The sequence below is a fragment of the Balaenoptera borealis genome (genome assembly GCF_965194805.1).
Source record: "Balaenoptera borealis genome assembly, chromosome: 19".
In the NCBI taxonomy this organism is placed as follows: Eukaryota; Metazoa; Chordata; class Mammalia; order Artiodactyla; family Balaenopteridae; genus Balaenoptera; species Balaenoptera borealis.
Genome location: NC_138878.1, coordinates 7,419,587 through 7,438,803, shown reverse-complemented (window position 1 = coordinate 7,438,803; position 19,217 = coordinate 7,419,587). Strand labels below are relative to the sequence as shown.

General features: G+C 41.8%; 1 long non-coding RNA gene across 2 annotated transcripts in view; it reads right to left on the bottom strand.

Moving 5' to 3' along the window:
• Positions 1 to 9,975: 9,975 nt before the first annotated feature.
• LOC309616181 overlaps positions 9,976 to 19,217 on the bottom strand; it is a 208,740-nt gene continuing 199,498 nt past the window's right edge. For both annotated transcript variants that reach the window (XR_014237339.1, XR_014237340.1), the window contains one exon: positions 9,976 to 17,751. This is a non-coding gene — a long non-coding RNA (uncharacterized lncRNA). The remainder of the gene's footprint in view (positions 17,752 to 19,217) is intronic.

The following is a 19,217-nucleotide window of genomic DNA, read 5'->3' as shown; positions in this document are numbered from 1 at the left end:
GCTGACATATTACTGTCTCATCTCCCAAGAGGGACATTTAACTAAGGTATCATCCATTCAATTTCAAGCAGATGCTGAATATGATCGCTTCTGCATTTGTTTGAGAATAACATCTCACCCCTTGATTCTTAAGGGGTTTGGGGGTGGAGGTTGTATTGCAGGAACTTTCCCACCCCCCAAAAAAGTATACTTTGACATTTAACCAAATTAACAAACATTAATTGCACATAAAATCCACTTCACTGAACTGCTATGATCCATTTAACCCTATGCACAAATCCACCCAAGAGTTACGGGAGGAGAAGCAGAGTTGGCAATTCTCAAACATTCAGACACTCAGCTGCCTACACCCTAGCTCCTTCGAGGTCAGAGAAAGCTATGTTGCAGAAAAAGAACGTGAGTCCAAATTAGCAATTTGGCAGGATTCTTCAAAAAGAAAAATGTAACCTTAGGACTTTCCCAGTGCTCTCAATTCAGTCTGCCAGGACCTGTGGATGGATTTTAGACTTATTTGTACCCAGGGCAAAGGAGGTCGCTCCCCACAGCGTCCCCTTTCCTTAGCATATATATAAAAACTAAGGAATTTTTTTTCCATCTTCAATTTTTTTTTGGCGGGGGGAGGGGCACATGCCTCTCTCCGGCTAATTGCTGATTTTCTCTTAGCCCAAGGCTATGACACTTCCTGTCACATCATTTTTCTCACCAGCAATTCCTCATCACATAAATCATCTCTCCCTACTGTCTTCTCCAAGATGTGAGGCAACTGTCGGGATCCATCTCTAATTTGTCTCCCCTCTGAGACTGTGATTCTTGGAAACAGGTGACCTACAACCACAGCTTTATTTGTGTTATCTTCCAGAGGAACAGGCTTTCCATCCCATGAGGGAGTGTATGATCCATGTCTATTTTATTCACCTTGCTCTTTTCAGGGCTGGACTCCTCATATAGCCATATTAGCTGCTCAACAAAAGCTTAATGCATGAATAATGAGTGGTTAGGTGGCAGGACTTATTATTTATTTCTTCCAAAGCATAGCGGAGTCCAAAGAAATTATCGATGGCCACCAGACTCATCTGGCACACAGATGTTACCAAAGCATTATGTGCTTGTCTGGATAGTAACGTTCATTTGTTTTCGTTGTGCACACCCCAAAGTGCTGAAGCAGAATGCAGGTCCACAGAACCCAGGACCTAAGAACCCAGCTTTCAGAAGAGTAGTTGTTGGAACTCCCTGTCTCACTAACAGCTGCTTCAGAAAAAGCACAGCAGGAAATGAACAGTCCATCTTGTAAAACATGGAAACAACTGTTAAGTTTTGTCTTACTCCCATTTTTTTCTCCCTTAGAAAGCTTCAAACACTGTGCATGAGGGTTCATATCTCCCACATTTTTTGGGTCAATTTCTACTTATATTTCTAATTATTTTGATTTTACATATTTTGAGTGTATTGTTTTGCCCAAGGAGTTGTACAACTATTATATTAAATTCAGATAATTCCTTTGTCTATTCAAAATGAGACTGTGGCTATTACTCTTTAATGCATTTTATCTTAAATTCTACTTTATCTACCTGACATTAATTTTCACCATTTTCCACTCATTTGTGATGCCTGCTATATACCTGTATAACACACACACACACAAACACACACACACACAGATTGTGGGGAAATGTTGGTGGAAGATGCCTCTCATCCACCTCCAGGATGGGATGTAGGTACACAGCAGACAATCACAAGAGAGTGAAAATTAATTTCAGGTAGACAAGGTAGAATTAAGAATAAAATGTAGTAAAGAGTAACAGCCACAGTCTTGGTTTATATAGACGAAGGAATTATCTAAATTTAATATAATAGGCATGTAGCTCTATGGGCAAAATAAAAAGAACTCAAAGTATAAAATCAAAATAATTGGAAATGGAAGTAGATATTGACAAAAAACATGGGGGATATAAACCTACCACCATGGCATTGTCTACAGCCATAAATCCTACTTGGAAACAGACCAAGGATACTAACCAACTTCATGTCTAACTAATCCCTCACCAAATAGCTAACTAACTGAAACAACATAAACTAACACTCTTGGAAAGATCAGGAAGGTGAAAATTAAAATATTCTAAATCCTACTTAAATTAACATATTCTAAATCCTACTTAAATTAACATATAAGATTAATGTTAAAGGTATATAATAATTTTGTGCCTTATAGAGAAGACTGTTTTAAATGTCTTTAGCATATCTACACAAATTGATCAGCTAAATAAAGTTCCAAAAACACAAGTCCTCCAAGCACCATGATTTAATCAGAAGTAATAAGATTAGAAATGTAGAGCAAAAGATTAAAGCAAAACTTGCCATTATTTTGAGTAAGTACACCTTTAAATAACTCATGGGTCAGAGAAAATCAAAATTAAAATTTGCACCTATACTTGTAAGTAAATAGGGATTGTGTAATATATAAACTACCAATACATGACAAATAAATCCACATGAGATGGGTTAAATGCTATAGTCAGAAGCAGATTCATAGATTAAATATTTTATACATTTGTACATATATGAGATATGTTTAAATATTAGGTACATGAAAAAACTTTTAACTTTAAATGTTTAAATACATGTATATGTATATTATGTTACATATGTCATACATGTGTATATATACATATATATGTTACCTCTTTTCATTTAAACTGAAAAATAAAAGGGAAAACATAAGCAGTGTTTCCATAGTAAATTAAGAAACAGAAAAAGCACACAACTAACCAAAATGTCTAAGAGTTGGTACTTTGGTATGGCAGGGCAGAAAATAAAATGACCTCTGAGAAGTCAAGTAATGGGGAAAAAAAGAAGCAGCATGAAAGCACAATGTATGTACAAGAAGCAGGGCAGAGTTTTTGAAAGAGAACACTATATGACATTCAACTAATTAATTTGAAAAATCATGGTGAAATGTTAAAACAGTTTCTAGGAGGCTACCAAAATTGATCCATTTGCCTAGATCAATAACTATTTATCTGAATAAAATTCTTTTTTAAAGTTTCATACCATCACTTATGCAAAATGGCCTTGGGTCTGGAAGATTTAGTAGGCAAGTAATTTCAAAGATTAACTAATTTTCACAATATGTAATCTTATCCAGAATGTTTAAAAGACAATTCCCAATTTGTTTTAAGTCAGAATGATTCTGTAACTGAGTTGAAATGCTTCAAACCACAAACTGCAATTCTCCCTTATATTGGAATATAAATGTAAAAATTCTAAATAATATATTATCAAATTGAATCCAGCAATGTATTTCAATAATACCACAAAGAAGAGCTCAATACCATCATAAAAGTATCATTTAATAATACAGTCTGTTAATGGATTGACCCTCTTCAATCTGTCAAAGAAGATTTTTTTTTTATGTCAAAGAGAGCCAAAAAGATATGTAATAAAATTAAGCATCAAATGCTGCTAGCATTTTATCTAAATACTTTCTAAATACCATAAACAATATCCACCTGCAGTGGGTTGAATAGTGTCCCCTCAAAAGTTCATGTCCACCCAGAGCATCAGAATGTGACCTTATTTGGAAAAAGGGTATTTGCAGATGTAACTAAGGTAAGGATGGAGATGAGATCGTACTGGATTAAGGTGGGCCCTATATCCAATGAGAGTGTCCTTATAAGAGACAAAAATGCACACACGAACACAGAGAAGAAGGTGATGTGAAGACAGAGGCAGAGATTGGAGTGATAACGTCTACAGGATGAGGAACCCCAAGGAATGCTTGCAACCAGCAAAAGCTGGAAAGAGGCATGGGGCAGTTTCACTCTCAGAATCCCCAGAAGGAATCAACCCTGCCAACACCTTGATTTGGAACTTCCGGCCTCTGAAACTGTGACAGAATAAATTCCTGTTGTTTTAAGCCACCCAATATGTGGCACTTCGTTAGGGCAGCCCTAGGAAACAAATACACCATCTTAACCCACAAGCCGACATCACCCTTACACCAAAAGCATCCTCATTAAACTCAGCAACAAGACAATAATTCCTGAAGGATAATAATAACTGAGTGCGGCCTGCTGAAGAGAAAGCCCCTCTCGTGTATACAGCAACCTCTGAATCCATTTAAACAGCTTGTACAATGCCTGAGCTGATGCTTTGCAAACAGGATAGAGAAGGACAATTACCACTGAGGTGTTTGATGACTGTCCCTGCATTTAATCCTATGACTATGTGTCTGCAGGTGATAGACATCTGCTTGAATTCTTGAATCCTGCTTTTCCCACTTCTTGTGTAATCCTGCACAAGGCACTTAGCTTTCCTGAGCTGCCTTTCTCTAATCTATAAGGTAGAGATAATATACATACATATTTTGCTACAGCAAAGATGAAGATAAAATAAGAATGGATCAAAAAGACACTTAGCTCAAAACCTGGCACATAGTAGGTACTCAATAAATGTTGGTTTCTTTCCTTTCTGAAATATTGACATATCAGGGGTGAGCCTTAGAGATGAGAATTATATTTGGTCAATTATGTTATTCATATTCTCCCAACTGTGGTAAAATTATAGATTTAAAAATCTCCTCATAGATCAATTTCTTTAAGTCAATTGTATTACAGACAGGCAAATCACATACTGAAGCAAGAGGGAAGAAAGAATGTTGTAGGTGGGAGTGTATTTTTTTTTAATTGGCCCACAAGGAAGAATCACTGAAATGTAATGTTTCGTCCCCACTTTCTATTTATAAAGACAGTGGTGGCCAAATGGTCTAAACCCATACACACCAATGGGGGAAATTGAGCTTTATGTACCAAGAGCAGTTGATTTCACAGGTTGTTTAATGCACAGACAGTTTTTAATTTAATATTTTCCCAGAGGCCTTTAAAAGTATTGGGTGCATTTTGAAAAGTCCAATAAATATTTGTCATTTTATATAGGGCCATCATTTTTTGTTTGTGAGTTATCCCCCCCTCTCAAACACAAATCAAGTGAAATATTTAAGGTCTGAGCCAAGCGCCCAGGAGCTTATTAAAAATGAGTCCAAATGAATTTGCTGGCAAATACTGGGAGTATGGAAATGAGGCAAAATTTAAGAATCCCCAAGTGGGCTGGAGAAGGAATGCTATGCAGGATGCCCTCTGGGGTATGCTAGGACTAGAAATCTGAGTAGCTGAGAATTAGCCCAGAGCGACGTGCAGGGGCAGGGAGGGGCCAGAGAGAGGTGCCTTGAAGGTCAAAGGGCAGGGGGCATGGAAGATCTGGTGTATGAAAACCACGAGGGAGGGGCTGCTACCCGCCCCAAGTCCACCTCCAACACACATACAGCACGTACACTCCAAGTCAGTCATCTGAGAGCCAAAGGAGAGCCAGTTAAAGCCAACCTCCTAGCACGCTCCCTCCCTATGCTCTCCAACCAACTCTAACATATTTATTTGTACTGCCCCAATCACCCAGTTCCATCAATCCTATTTTTTTTTTAACATCACTAGAATTACTTCTGTTGCTTATTCCGCAAATACCTATTCATTGAGTATCCACTGAAACTCTGTAGGGCATGGGACAAACCATGAGCTAAAACTGTCATAGTCACTGCCTCATTTAACTTGGTGCTTAACCGGGAGACCTGCTCCCTGTCCCAGAACATGCATGTTCCTCCTGTGAACCATTCCAATCTCCCTGCCTTCAGTCTGCCTTCTTCTCCCTCACCCTCCACACTCCAGCCTCAGGAGACGTCAATCCCGTCGCATTACTCAACTTAGAAATCCATGCTGGCTCCCTATTACCTACAGAACAAAGGCCCAACTCCTCAGGAAGACGTAGAAGAGGCTGGCATGGATTTCAATTTCTTCCCTCCAGCTTCATCTGTAGGCTCTGCTCCTACTTGAATTTTATGTTTCAGCAACTCCAAAAGATTGTTACTTTCCCAAGACACTATGTTGGATCACATTCCCTTGCCTTGGTGCTTCCACCCAACATTTTAAATTAGGCTGGACTGCATTATCTCCCCAAACTTCTACCTGATTTATGGACCCTCTGTCTAGCTGCTCTTACACACTGGACACGCTACAAATGATGTTCTAATGGACTGCCCACATCAAAATGGAACCTACATATCACAAAGTATATGCTTCAGTTCAGGTGAGCATTTACTGAAACCTAAAGTGAGGCAGACTCTGTTCAGTTTGGGGGCTACAGAGATGCATAAACCCCCAAGGATCTCACCATCTAGTTCAAGGGACATAAAGAAGAAAATAAGGGCAGTTCTGGGTGATTTATTAAATAATACAATATTATATAATAAAATTAAAATTATGTGTTTCACAGGAATGAGTAGTGCTTTTACTTGCTTTTGATTTAGGAGTAAGAGAAGGCTTCATAGAATATCTGATTCCTGAAAAAGGCATCAATAGATTATGGTAGACAGAATAATGGCCCCCAAAGATATTCACCTCTTAATCCCTGGAACTTGTGAATATGTTTACCCTGATTGGCAAAAAGGACTTTGCAGATGCGATTAAGGATACTGAGGTAGGGAGATTATTCTGGATTATCCAGGTGGGCCCAATATAATCGAAAAAGGGTCCTTATAACAAAAAGGCAGAAAGGTCAGAGTCAGACAGAGAAATCTGAAGATGCTACACTGCTGCCTTTGAAGATGGAGGAAAGGGCCATGAGCCAAGGAATGCAGGTGGCTTCTTGAAACGGGAAAAAAACAAGGAAATAGATTCTCCCCTTGAGCCTCCAGAAGGAATGCAGCCCTGAAACACCTTGCTTTTAGCCCAGTGAAGCCCGTTTGGGGCTCCTGACCTCCAGAAGTGTAAGAGAATACATTTGTGCCCTTTTAAGCCACTAAATTTGTGGCAATTTGTTATAGCAACAATAGGAAACTAATATAAAGACATAGAGGAGTTTAGTGGGAATTCATTAGAGGAACAACATGTGCGAAGCAAGGATCCTAGACCACTTTGCAGTGTGAGAAAAGTTCGGCAGAGTCACTAGCGAGCCCTCAAGCCAAAGTGACCTGTCATAGAAATACTGTGCCTCTGGAATGTGCCTGCCATGCTCAGTCATTGGCTGGGAGACGCCCGTGGGAAGAGCGGCCTCGGCACAAACACATGGAGAGGTTCAGAGCACAGCAGGTGGGTTTTGGTCCGTCCCTCTCCCTGGAGCTGGGGGGCTACAGGGCAGATCCTTGGACTGCCACAGTGGCTGTCTGTGCTGCTGCCATTGCACCTCGGGGAGTCCTCTACCACCCCCAGCCCCTCAAGGTGAACCAGCCCTCTCCGGGGGCTCTCAGGCTGCTGTACCTTCCTTCTCTGTCAGCACAGCTGGGATGGTGAGGATGGCCACTCCCGTTCTATTCAGGGCTAGAAACCCTCTTTTCCCTCTCCATCTTGCTTTAGCTTTATTCATACCTGGCAGGTAACTCTGTGTGCTCTCTATATAAGTGAACCATTCAGTTTGAGGAGAAGAATCACCTTTTAGTTCTTCCTTGAGAACTAGGAAATTAATCTTTAATTAGATTACAGTGTCCTGCTTCATGGTTCATCTCAGTCTTCCCCAGAACTGTGAAGCCGGAGCTCCAGATGCCTCCTCCCCCGAGAGACCCATCCTGCCTGTGGAGCAGAGATAAACTCCCACGGACGATATCGAGAGGGCTTGGGGTTCAGTCGCTGAACTGGGCACATGTTGCTTTTCGCTGCCCCACGTCCATTCTCTTTGCATGCAGTAACTGCACACTTCCTTCCTGTGGGGAACACATTCTGTGGGGTTTGGGTGAATGGGATTGAGCTGTGACTCCCGTAAGAGAAAGGACTGAGCAAGTACTCCAGCCTGACCATCATTTCACTCCATTCTCCTAGCTGAAGCGATGGGCTCAGGATGGTCCGGAAATAGAACCCAGATCTACCTGATGCTACAGCTCCACATCAAACTAAAATAAGATATGTAAAGAGCATGGCACAAAATAAATGCTTTCCAGTTGTAATTTCTCTCCCTTCTCTTTATTTATTCTCCTTTTGATACAGTTAGATCTCCTGATGTAAATACCCATCCAATCTGCCTTGGGAATTCACCTACTGCCCTCCAGCTTCGTGTTCCTGGGCCAGAATCACCCTAGGTTTGCCCCATTATTTGAACAGAGCAAAATCTGGTCTGCTTGGCTGAAACTTCTCAGGCCCATGGTGAGGACATTCAGTCCCTTTCTGGGCCAGACCCTGTCCTGGCCTCCTTCTCCTCTTCCCCAGGGCCCCCAGGAGATCCTAGCAAGCCACTGCCCTTACCTACAGTGAAACTGTTTCTACCATAGGATGCTAAATGCAGAATCCACTCAGCACCGTGAGCTTCATTAATCCAGGACAAACAGCAAAGGCAGCCTTGGGGCAGAATCTGTCATTCAAACTGTGTTTAGGAAATTCCACCTTTGTGGCCTCTGTGCTACATGGGGAGCAGGTGACCAGCCCCCTCCCACATGGTGATGGAAACCAGAAGGCCTTTGGAGACAATGCTATTACATGTGGAAAAGTAAAAATTGCTAAAATTAGTCATGAAAGATCCAACTGTCTTCTGTCGTTGAATCTGAGGCATGTATATGTACGGTGGAAATAAAGTTATTAAAAACATTTTTTTCACTGTTTATAAATGTCTTATCACCTGGCTTGGCTCTTCAAGGAGATATGGGAGGAGGAGCCAATTATGTCCTTATGGGAGGAAAGGGGCCAAGGAAAGTGGCCCTGGGTTATAGACCACAACTGCTGTTGACTCCAATGAGGCCTGGGCTAGAGGCCTCCAGGCATATCCGATGGGCCCACAGCTTCTGTCCGTCTGTGATATCAAGAGGATAGTCAACAAGGTTCCTTGGGAATACTCAGTGACAGGAAGGAAATACAGCCTCTAAGTGATCTGTTTTCAAACAGTTATTTTTTTGTAAATGAAATTTCATCATTCCATCAATTTCTGTTAGATGGGATATTGGGCTTGTTACCAGACCTGGATTTGAGTCTCGCTTCTGCCACTTACTAGCTTTGTGATCTTAGGCAATTTTCCTAACCTCTGAGTCCTAGAATCTTCGACTCAAAGCGGGAACCATAAATGTGTAGGGTCGCTGTGAGGATGAGAGGGGATTCTGCGGGTAAAATGCTCAGCGTGACACCCGATCCACTGTGGGAGCTCTGAGAATGTTAGCAGTGCTGGTGGTAAAGGTGGAAACGATTATGACCATACTTAACTCTGCCTGCATAGGAGGAGTTCAACAAAATGTCCCTGGGTAGGCCTTCTGGACAAAGGCCACCTAGACCCAAGAGGAGGCACCAGAAAGCTCTTCGGTGTCAGAGCAGGTCGTGAGAAAAAAGTCAATTTCCTGGGCAATGGTGACAAACGGTAATAGGTGACCCTCTGAAGAGTCAGTGGCTCTCTTTAGTTCGATCAGCAGGTGGAAGTTCAGCCACTGACACCAAGTCCCGCAAACGATCCTCTCTCTCGTGACTACAGATGCAGATGGGTGATCTCTGGAGATGAGGCTCTCAGGAGACCTCGGGTTCTTCCTATTTTGGGTGAGGCCAGAAATAGCCCAGGCAGAGCTGACTCCTAGCAGGATGTCCCCAGCGCTGGCCATGCGTGGCGATTAGGAAGGGAAGGCAGAGGCAAGTAAGACCAATAGGGCAGAAGTTAGGTGAGCTCCTTTAAAGTTCAAGCGTTTAATTTTGTCCTGATTTTGTTTGAGGCTAAGGGGTCAAGCCATTTCTTATTTTATCCAAATCAGCTCAGTGGCCTCCAGGTAGAAGACAACGGCACTGCTGTAATATTTCCAAAGCCCTCGACTAAATGTCTTTACTCTGCCCTGAGACACCTAAAATGCCACTGGAAGTTGGATCCTTACACAGCTTAAAATAACAGCATTACCCAGGGTTCAACAATAAACACGTGGAGTGGACGATTTCAGTATTGTGTGATGCATATGTCAGCTGGTCTAACCCTTTTCAGTTGTTTTTTTTTTTTTTTACTTATTTATTTATCTATTTTTGCCTGTGTTGGGTCTTCGTTTCTGTGCGAGGGCTTTCTCTAGCTGTGGCAAGCAGGGGCCACTCTTCATCGCGGTGCGCGGGCCTCTCACTGTCGCAGCCTCTCTTGTTGCAGAGCACAGGCTCCAGATGCACAGGCTCAGTAGTTGTGGCTCACGGGCCTAGTTGCTCCGCGGCATGTGGGATCTTCCCAGACCAGGGCTCGAACCCGTGTCCCCTGCATTAGCAGGCAGATTCTCAACCACTGCGCCACCAGGGAAGCCCTTCAGTTGTTTTATGGGAAAATTGGGTTTGATTTTTTGTGAAAGTTTCCTTGGGACCCAGGACTCACCCATCCCAAGAGCCATCTTGACAGAAAGGTTCCATCTCAAAAGATTGCTTCAAGGTTGTGTTCACATCACAGTGGTCTCTGTATCCTGCTCAGGGGTTCTCATGGGTAGTCACAGCCAAAATTTCTCTCTGTAAGTGCTTTCTCATGTTTCACAAAATGAGGGCAAAGACTAGAAAGGCCTCTCAGACTCTCAGAAGGCTTTCCATCTGGGACAAGGGTCCAGTTGAAACTTCTGAGGAGGTGACAATTGCATGGAGAGCCGAAGGATGAGAGAGCATTAACTAGGCAAAGGAGGGGCGTGTGTTCCAGTAAAGAGGATATTTAAGAACCCACGGGGAAGGGTGGAGCCAGATTGTACTGGTTCGCCATCGCCAGAGCCAGTACGTGTCTCTTCCCAACTCCATGTTCAGTAACATCACATGTGAAGCTTGAAATTAGCCTCGGTGGGAGTATTTACACCCCAGAAATCGGCAGATGCTACAAATCAGGGCTTTTAAAAAATTTTTTTAAGGATAAGGACCTCATCTTTCTGGTACTCTTGTTGCTAGCAGTCTACCTGGCAGATTACAGAAGCTCACTAAATGTGAATTTTCTGGGAAGCAAGTTGGAGGTAGTTACAGAACTCAGTAATCTACTTTCCCCACTATCTAACCTACAGAATGGTTGAGAATCAGGGTGAAGGAACAGAGCAAAAACTGGAGTGAGAACCCAAACATCTCCTGATTGGTTCTCAGAGAGGCAGGTTCCCATCAGCCTTGAGCAGCAACTCTTCTACTCACTGAGAGCATGGGCAATCAGACATCTGAATCTCACTTTCTTCACACCTTTGACACTTACTCTCAGTTATAACTTTCAGTAGAAAGCATTGCTATGGCTCGTACTGGGTTTTTCTTGTCCCGATGCCATCTAGGGACTCACAAGGACTCAGTAAGTCACTGGTTTGTCTACCTGCATTAGAGGAAGAGGAGGGAATTGACATCCAGCTTTTTCTACAAAAGTAATAATGTATGTGGATATATATTATTAACATGGGCTTAATTTTAAAAATGGGAGTTCTGGAGTCAGTAGTGTTTAGATTCAGATCTTGACTCTATCACTGTTTTTAGTTACAGGGACAGATTATTTATCTTCTCCTTAGCTACAAGGATTCTGATACCACCTACCTCCTAAACTTGTGATGAAGATTTAATGGGATAATGCAAGTATAACCCTTGACATATAGCCTACTGTGTAAGAAGTTTCCCATAAACAGTAGTCAAAGGTTTTCAAAAACTAAAATGAGAGACATGCAGGAGAGCTACCACTTATGCGAGTCTGTGGGCCAGCTTGCTTTCTAGATGCTTGTTATTTATTACTTGCAGTTCTTAAAGAGGCTTACTAGCTACATATCATTACCTTCATTTTCCTAATGATGAACCTGAGGGCAAGTGAGGTTAAGGGGCTTGCTTAAGGCCACAGTTAAGATATAACTAAACCAGAATTTTAACCTAGTTTTCCTGTTTTCAAAACCTATGATATTCTCTATATTAATGCTGCCTCAACAGGTAAGAAAGTCCAGGGAAAAGCCTCTTTTAAAATTTTTGATTTGTCCAAGACAAAATAATAATAATAATAATATCCCAACTACAATTCAAGTCTTTGAATCCTACTCTGGTGTAGTGTGCAACGACTCTCAATGTCTCACCCAGCGCCGCACAAATAGATTTACATCAGCTCTATTCAGGACACTAGTAGGTCAAAATAAACTACGGGTTATATGTTGGCCAATAATGGATTTTGAACACTCCTGTTCATAAATGAAAACAGAGGACATTAAATACCTTTTAATTACCCAAGGGTATGAATTACAACTTTGGTTTTTTCTCCATTAATCCCACATTTCTAAACTACCCAGCACTACTTCTAGCCCACTTACCTGTTGGATCCGTGACTCAGTTTCCACATTTGGAAAGAGGAATCATAATACTTCATAATACCATTGTGAGAATTAAGCAATCTGAAATCACTAGGCATAATTCTGTATACAAAATGAGTGCCCATCCACATTTAGTTTCCTTCCTTCCCCTGGAAGTACAACTTTGTCATATAGCTGCGTCCTAATCTTGGCATTGGGGAGGACATGGTATTCTAGAGGGTATGCCCTGAACCATGAGTCACCCCAGCCCTTGTTCACACCGGAAGACACTCCCCTGTCAGGACTCTCCCTCAGTAATGGGTGGCGGTGACGAGGAAGCAAAGTGCAGTCTGGGACATATAGCACACATTAGCCACCTCACTGGGGACTATCTCACATCAGGCTCTACTGTATGCCAATCATTCTCTCACACGGGACTGAGAGCGAGGCCAGGCTAGTGAGGAGAGTCACAAGTGATGGACGAGCACCACACGCAGGTGCTTCCGGAAATGAGTCAAGCAGACGAGGCAGGGGGACCAGGTCAGGCAGCCCCATTCTGTGCTGAGTCCGTGATTTACATCACTGCTTTCCAAAAAAAAGTATTTGGGGCATGAGGACCGTATTCCAGCCCAGCTCTGCTGGTAACCAGCTGTGGGCCCTGGAGTGAGTCACTACGCAGGCCATATTTATGGACAAAGGAGGGCGACATGATTGGAAAGACCTGGACTTGGATTCCAGGAGCTGCACTCCCCAGCTGTGTGGCCTTGACCTCACTGGCTGGCTTTACAATCCACTGCCACTTTGAATGTCATAGCCCACAGTAGAGCTATGTGTACTTGACTGTTTATGATGGTGTTTTGTTTGTTTGGTTGGTTTGCCAAGAACAATCATTTGATCTGACCCTCTGTGTTAGTTTCCTATTGCTGCTACAACAAATTACTACAAACTTAACACAACTCAAGCTTAGTGGCTTAAAACCCAGTGCCTTATAGCTCTTGAGGTCAGAAGTCCAAAATGGGTCTGTCTTATTGTACTAAAATTGCAGAATTCTTCCAGGAGGTTCTAAGGGAGAATTCATTTCCTTGCCTTTTCCAACTTCTACAGGCTGCCTGCATTCCTCGGTTCTGACCTCCTGCTCCATCTTCGAAATTCATCACTCCAGCCTTTGCTTTGTCCTCATATCTCTGTCTCTGGCTTTTGTATTACACTGGACCCTTTTAATGACATTGGGCCTATCCACATAACTTAAAATAATCTCCCCATCTCAAGGTCCTTACCTTAATCATATCTGCAAAGTCCCTTTTGCCATGTAAGGTAACACATTCACAGCTCCTAAAATTATAACGTGGACATCTAAAATTTGGTGGTGGTGGGGGACGTATGGGGGGGAGATTTACTCTGCCTATCACATCGCTTTACAGTCAGATTAAAGTTACATGACAGTCATCTAGGAGAAACAGTTAAACCTCCGTTGGTAAAGTACTTTGATAATAATAAGGAAATGGAAGGGAAAAGAAGTTGGGATCAAAGAAAATTATTGTTTAGCTGAACTAACTTAAGTAAATTGAACCAATCTGTGCTCAGTTTCCATCTGTGAAGTGAGGATTATAATACTACTACCAATCACATAGATTTATTTAAATGAGATAATATTCATAAAGTTCTTAGTACAGTGTCCAGCACACTGTGGCGATACTGGGAATTCTAACCCTGACGTCCTACCTCCTTCACAATTACTATGCCATTTATGCAAGAATTAAAGAGCTGGCTGTTGAGTGCTCAAGGCTAAGTGTCATGGTGACTTTCTGACACAGTACGACGCCTCCAATTACCTCTCAGAGCAGACCTTGCAGACTTCTCCTGCCAGACTTCATCATACTCTTTTAGATGTTAAAAGTAGTAAGTAACGTGGAAGGCAATTTAGAGTCCACAAGGCATTTTCTCCCTTCATCTTCACCACAGCTCTCTACCCAGAGGTGTTAATTCTCTGTACCCAGGGGAGAAGACTAAGGGTCAGAGTGGTTAAGCGCAAAGTCACAGAGCTGAGAAGTGGAAAGCCAGGCTCTAGTCCCACTTTTCCAACTCCAACCTCATGCCTTTCTGCCATGCCATGCTGTCTACTTTCTCGTGTTTTGCTACATTCATGTATTATGGCTAGGAAAACACGGCTAAAAGAATCCAACAAAGATTAACAGGTGACTCAACTTCAAAACAGCTGGGAATCCCATAAATGAAATGACTGACCATTATTTTTATTGCTGACATTTTCTTCTGAGTATGTTCCTTGGGCTCAAAATACTGGAATTAGAGTCACCTGGGTTTGAATCCTGGTTCTGACACTTAGAACTCACTGGTATTCTGCAAGTCATCTAACTTCTCTGAGTCTCAGGGCCAGCTCCTCCTCCAGGAAAGCCTGCGTTACTGTCCTTTGGGCATAAATGTAAAAGTGAAAGCAATTGTTGCATGACAGATTAGTGGGGTCAGATTATACTAATGGAAATGTTCCAAGGAAGGTTTGATTGGATTAATCCTAGAACCCTTGCAATTAAGTGGAAACAATGACACAGACTAACTGATAGGTGAGCCGGCTTGCCTTCCATCTGCCGCACCCATGTATTTTCTAGAGGCACTTATCTGGGGAGATAAATATTAAGGTTTCAAGAAATCGAGCTCAATTTCTCTGTGGCCTTCTCACTTAAGCTGAATATGAAAAGAGTTACAATTTGGAAGGTACATCATAAATCCAGTGACAGCTATTCTGGAACTGACTGGAGACACTTTCAAACCTAATTAAAGTGGTTTCCCTTTTTGAATTTGCTCCAGGTATGCATTTATTGCCTGGGCTAGAAACTAATTTGTAGCAAGATTTGGGATCCAGGCCCTTATACTGGGAGGTTTGTTATATGTGATTAAGCTAAACCATTTAGTTTAATACCAGAGAAGTAATTTGAAATAAAAGAAATTGCACTCCATATTCAAGAAGTAAAATACCCTTCTAAGTATAAACAGAATTACATGGCATAAAAATACATTTTCTGAAACCAAGTACCTATTTCAGGTGCTCTCTGAACACAGACTTAGAAATATGTGCCTCAGAGTCATTTCTTCAACTGTAAGTACAATTCCTTCGTACGTAAACTCAGGGCCTTTTTCCCCATTGCCTTTTCCCCTTTCTCCTTCATTCTAGGCTCATGCTGACCTCCTTCTATTGCAGTGTCATTATAAGAGATGGATAAGATGTTGTAAATTACTTAGCACAGTACTTGGTGCATAGAAGGCAGCCATCAAATCACAGCCTACCTCAACATCATCATCACCACCACCACCACCATCAACGCCACCATCAGGATCACTGCCATCAACCCCACCACCACCATCATCATCACCACCACCACCACCACTATCACCACCACCCTCAATACCATCATTTGTCTAGAGATCCTTTCTTCTGGAGAGTGAGGGAGCATAGAAGATTACAAGTGGAAACCAGAGACTCACTAATTGAGGGATGTAATCTTTCCGTAACAATAGCTTTCACTAAGTTCCCCAAATCACAGTGTTATGTGGATCTGGCAAACTCCATATTATGAAGAAAGAACTGAGGCAGAGATCCACGAACACTATTGTTTATAATCAAATATCTACTTAGCTCTCGTTCAGCTTGTACATCTCAGCTCAATCATTGCCTCCTAAGGGAAACCTTCCCCGAGCCCCTGCACAAAGTCAAAGCTCACTGGTATACAGTCACATAGCTTCATGCACAACTACCCCTCTGTAATTCCCCCCATAATTGCATTTTTACTTTTATTTGCATTAACATTTGATTACTGTTGGTCTCTGCCAAAATATCATAAGCTTCTTATGTGATTTTCTAACTTTTATACCCTAGGCTCTAGCACACACAGGTACTCAGTAATTAATTGTTGAATGAATAAGTAAAAGAACAGATGAATGAATCAAAACGACCAACAATAACAAGTCTTGGTGAGGATGTGAAAGAACTGGAACACTTATACATTGTTGGTGGAATTATAAAATGGTGCAGCCACTGTGAAAAACAGTCTGGCAGTTCTTTGAAATGTTAAACATATAGTCACCATAAGACCCGCCAAGTCCACTCCTAGACATACATCCAAGAGAATTGAGAATTTATGTCCACACAAAAAACCTTTACATGAATGCGCATAGTATCATTATAGCCACAAACTGGAAAACAACCCAAATGTCTGTCAACTCATGAATGAATAAATGCGTTACATCACCATGGAATATTATTTGACAACGAACACAAATGAGGAACTGATGTATGCTGCAACACGATCAATCTTGAAAACCTTATACAAAGTGAAACAATCCAGTCACAAAAAGCCATATATCATGAATCCATTGGTTCAAAATATCCAGAACAGAAAAATCCATAAAGACAGAGGGGGGAGTATATTGGCAGTTTCTGGAGACATTTTTGATGGTTATGACTTGGGGCGGGGGGTGAAGGTTCTACTAGTGTCTGGTGGGTAAAGGTCAGGGTTGCTCCTAAACATCCTGCAATGTACAGGACAGCCCCACCACAACAAAGAATTATCCAGGCCCAAATGTCAGTGGTGCTGAGATTGAGAATCACTGCCCAAGAAGGACCTATCCTTAGTTTTTCCTCCAGTCCAGTCTAAGCCAAGCACTATTCCCCATGTGGGAGGAGAATAAGCCTTCCCATCTCCTTTCTACCATCTCCCTTCTCCAATTATTAGCCAAGTAACTTGGACCATCAAGGATTGGGCTGCCCACGCCAGCTCCTTCCTAGTGTCTGAGAGCATCGTATCTAGCTATCCTCTTTATCTGGTGTGGTTGATCTGGCTTTTTCTTGAATTATAGTTATAATATCCCACCCTCTGGTTCGGAAACAAGACAAGAGATTCAGGAAGGAGAAGCAAGGAGCTTTCCTGGCGCCCCCTGGCCTAATCTCGGCTAATTGTAGGAATCCTGCATTTCATGGGGCATGGATTTCCATCTAAGCCCTTCCCCATTTTCCATTTAGTCTCTGCCCTTGTTCATACAGCAACCTTGACTCAGGAGACTAGAGAACAAGAGGGTGAATGGCAGGATTTAGGCGCCATCCTGACACAGAAATCCAAAACGTTAGCGTCGCACTGAAGTCTGTCTTCCCAGCAGACCAAACACTGTGAAAGTGGGAATTGGGTGTCCGAGAAAATGGGGCAGAGATATTTCATTTGCAGTGAAAATTCCAGATCATTCCAAACCCAATGGCTGTGATATATTTTCAAGAGGAACAGATGGGTGCCTGTGAGCATGGGAGTTTCAGACGTTCAGGAGAAGATGTTTTAGCCAAATTTCCTTGGGGAGGCCATCTGGTCCAGGCCAAGACAACTTACCCCATGAGGAGGCTAGATGAGGCCTGAAAAATGCCTGCAGCTCTGAGGAGGTGGGCTTGTGGAAGGGGCAGCGTTCTCATTGGAAACCAGTCTATTCGGGTCTTGATAGTGACTTCCGGGTCACCTCTGAGAAAGAAGAAAAAAGAGGCAGTTCAGTCTGAGGAGGCAATACCATGAATCCAACCCATCCTTTATGAAAGCCCTTTATAGGAGGGCTGTGGAACAATCTACACGTGGCTCAGCCCAGCTCCTGCTGAATGGGAAGGTTGATAGTTATAGGTTCTATGAGTTCAGGGTGAAAGACCAACGCGTCCAAGGGCAATTCTCAGTGGGCATTCAATTCCCACCAGCTGTTTTATTTTTCACAGCATGGCTTTCCACACTGCAAGCCATTAAGCCTCCAAAACTCCCAAATTCCTTAGCCCTGAAAAACTTCAGCTGATAATGTAATGTGATCACTCTCTGAAATGCAAGGCCCTCTAGGGTGGTGCACATTTACAGGTTAAAAATAATAGTAGCCCATCATTCCGAGCACAGAGAAGATCAAAGAGGTGACATGACAGCAGTGAGGTCTAAAGTGGCAGACCTCAAACTTATGGCCTTAATGACCCATTCACACACTTACAATCTATTGAAGTCTCCAAACAGCTTTTGTTTATGTGAGTTATGTCTATCGATATTTACATTTTAGAAATTCAAACTGATGAAATTTTTAGATATTTATCTATTCGTTTAAAACAATAATACTAAATCTATTACATGTCAACAGAAATAACACAGTTTTGCTTAAAAATAACCATAGTTTTCAAGACAAAAAAAAATTTAGTCAGAGGAGAGGCATCGTTTAACACTTTTTGCAAATCCTCTTAAAGTCAGGCTTAATAGAAGACAGCTAGATTCTCACATCTACTTCTGCATTCAATCCATTGTAATTTAATTTTTGGTTAAAGTATATGAAGCAAACCCAGACTCACAGAGACATGTAACTAGAATAGAGAAGAGTATTTTAATAGTCTTTTCAGATAATTGTGGATAGTCTTGTTTGATACTACACCAAAACTCAACAAGGGGTATTTCTTAAAGGTTAGTTGCAATGTAGAATCTGAAACCTTATCAATAATTCATTTTGTAGTCTGTCCAATTAAAATCCATTGGTCCATCTTGCACTTTGGCTCCTGAACTCATTCATGATGATTCATTTGAAAAATATGGATTCTCTGAGTTATGCAGATTTTAAATATTTTCACATTTCATTTGTATCACATTAGAAAAAAACACATTTATTAATACCATCAATCTCATCACAGAAGTATTCAAGTATTGGGACGCTGTCAAGCTCACAGTTACAGATACAAGCTGTCCAAAATTCTAATTTTCACTTGAAAGCTTGCATTTTAGCAGTGGCAACAAATACTGTCAGTTGTTTTCCTTGAAGTGACAGGCCCACCTTTTTTGTTTTCAAGACAATGTCTGCCAAATACCCCAGTCTGAATAATTATCTGTCTATCAGCTGCTCTTCCAAGTGAAAACGGTGTTGCATGAAGAGAAGTGGCTAGTTGAGCTCACAACTCAAGCACTCACTCAAGTGCTTT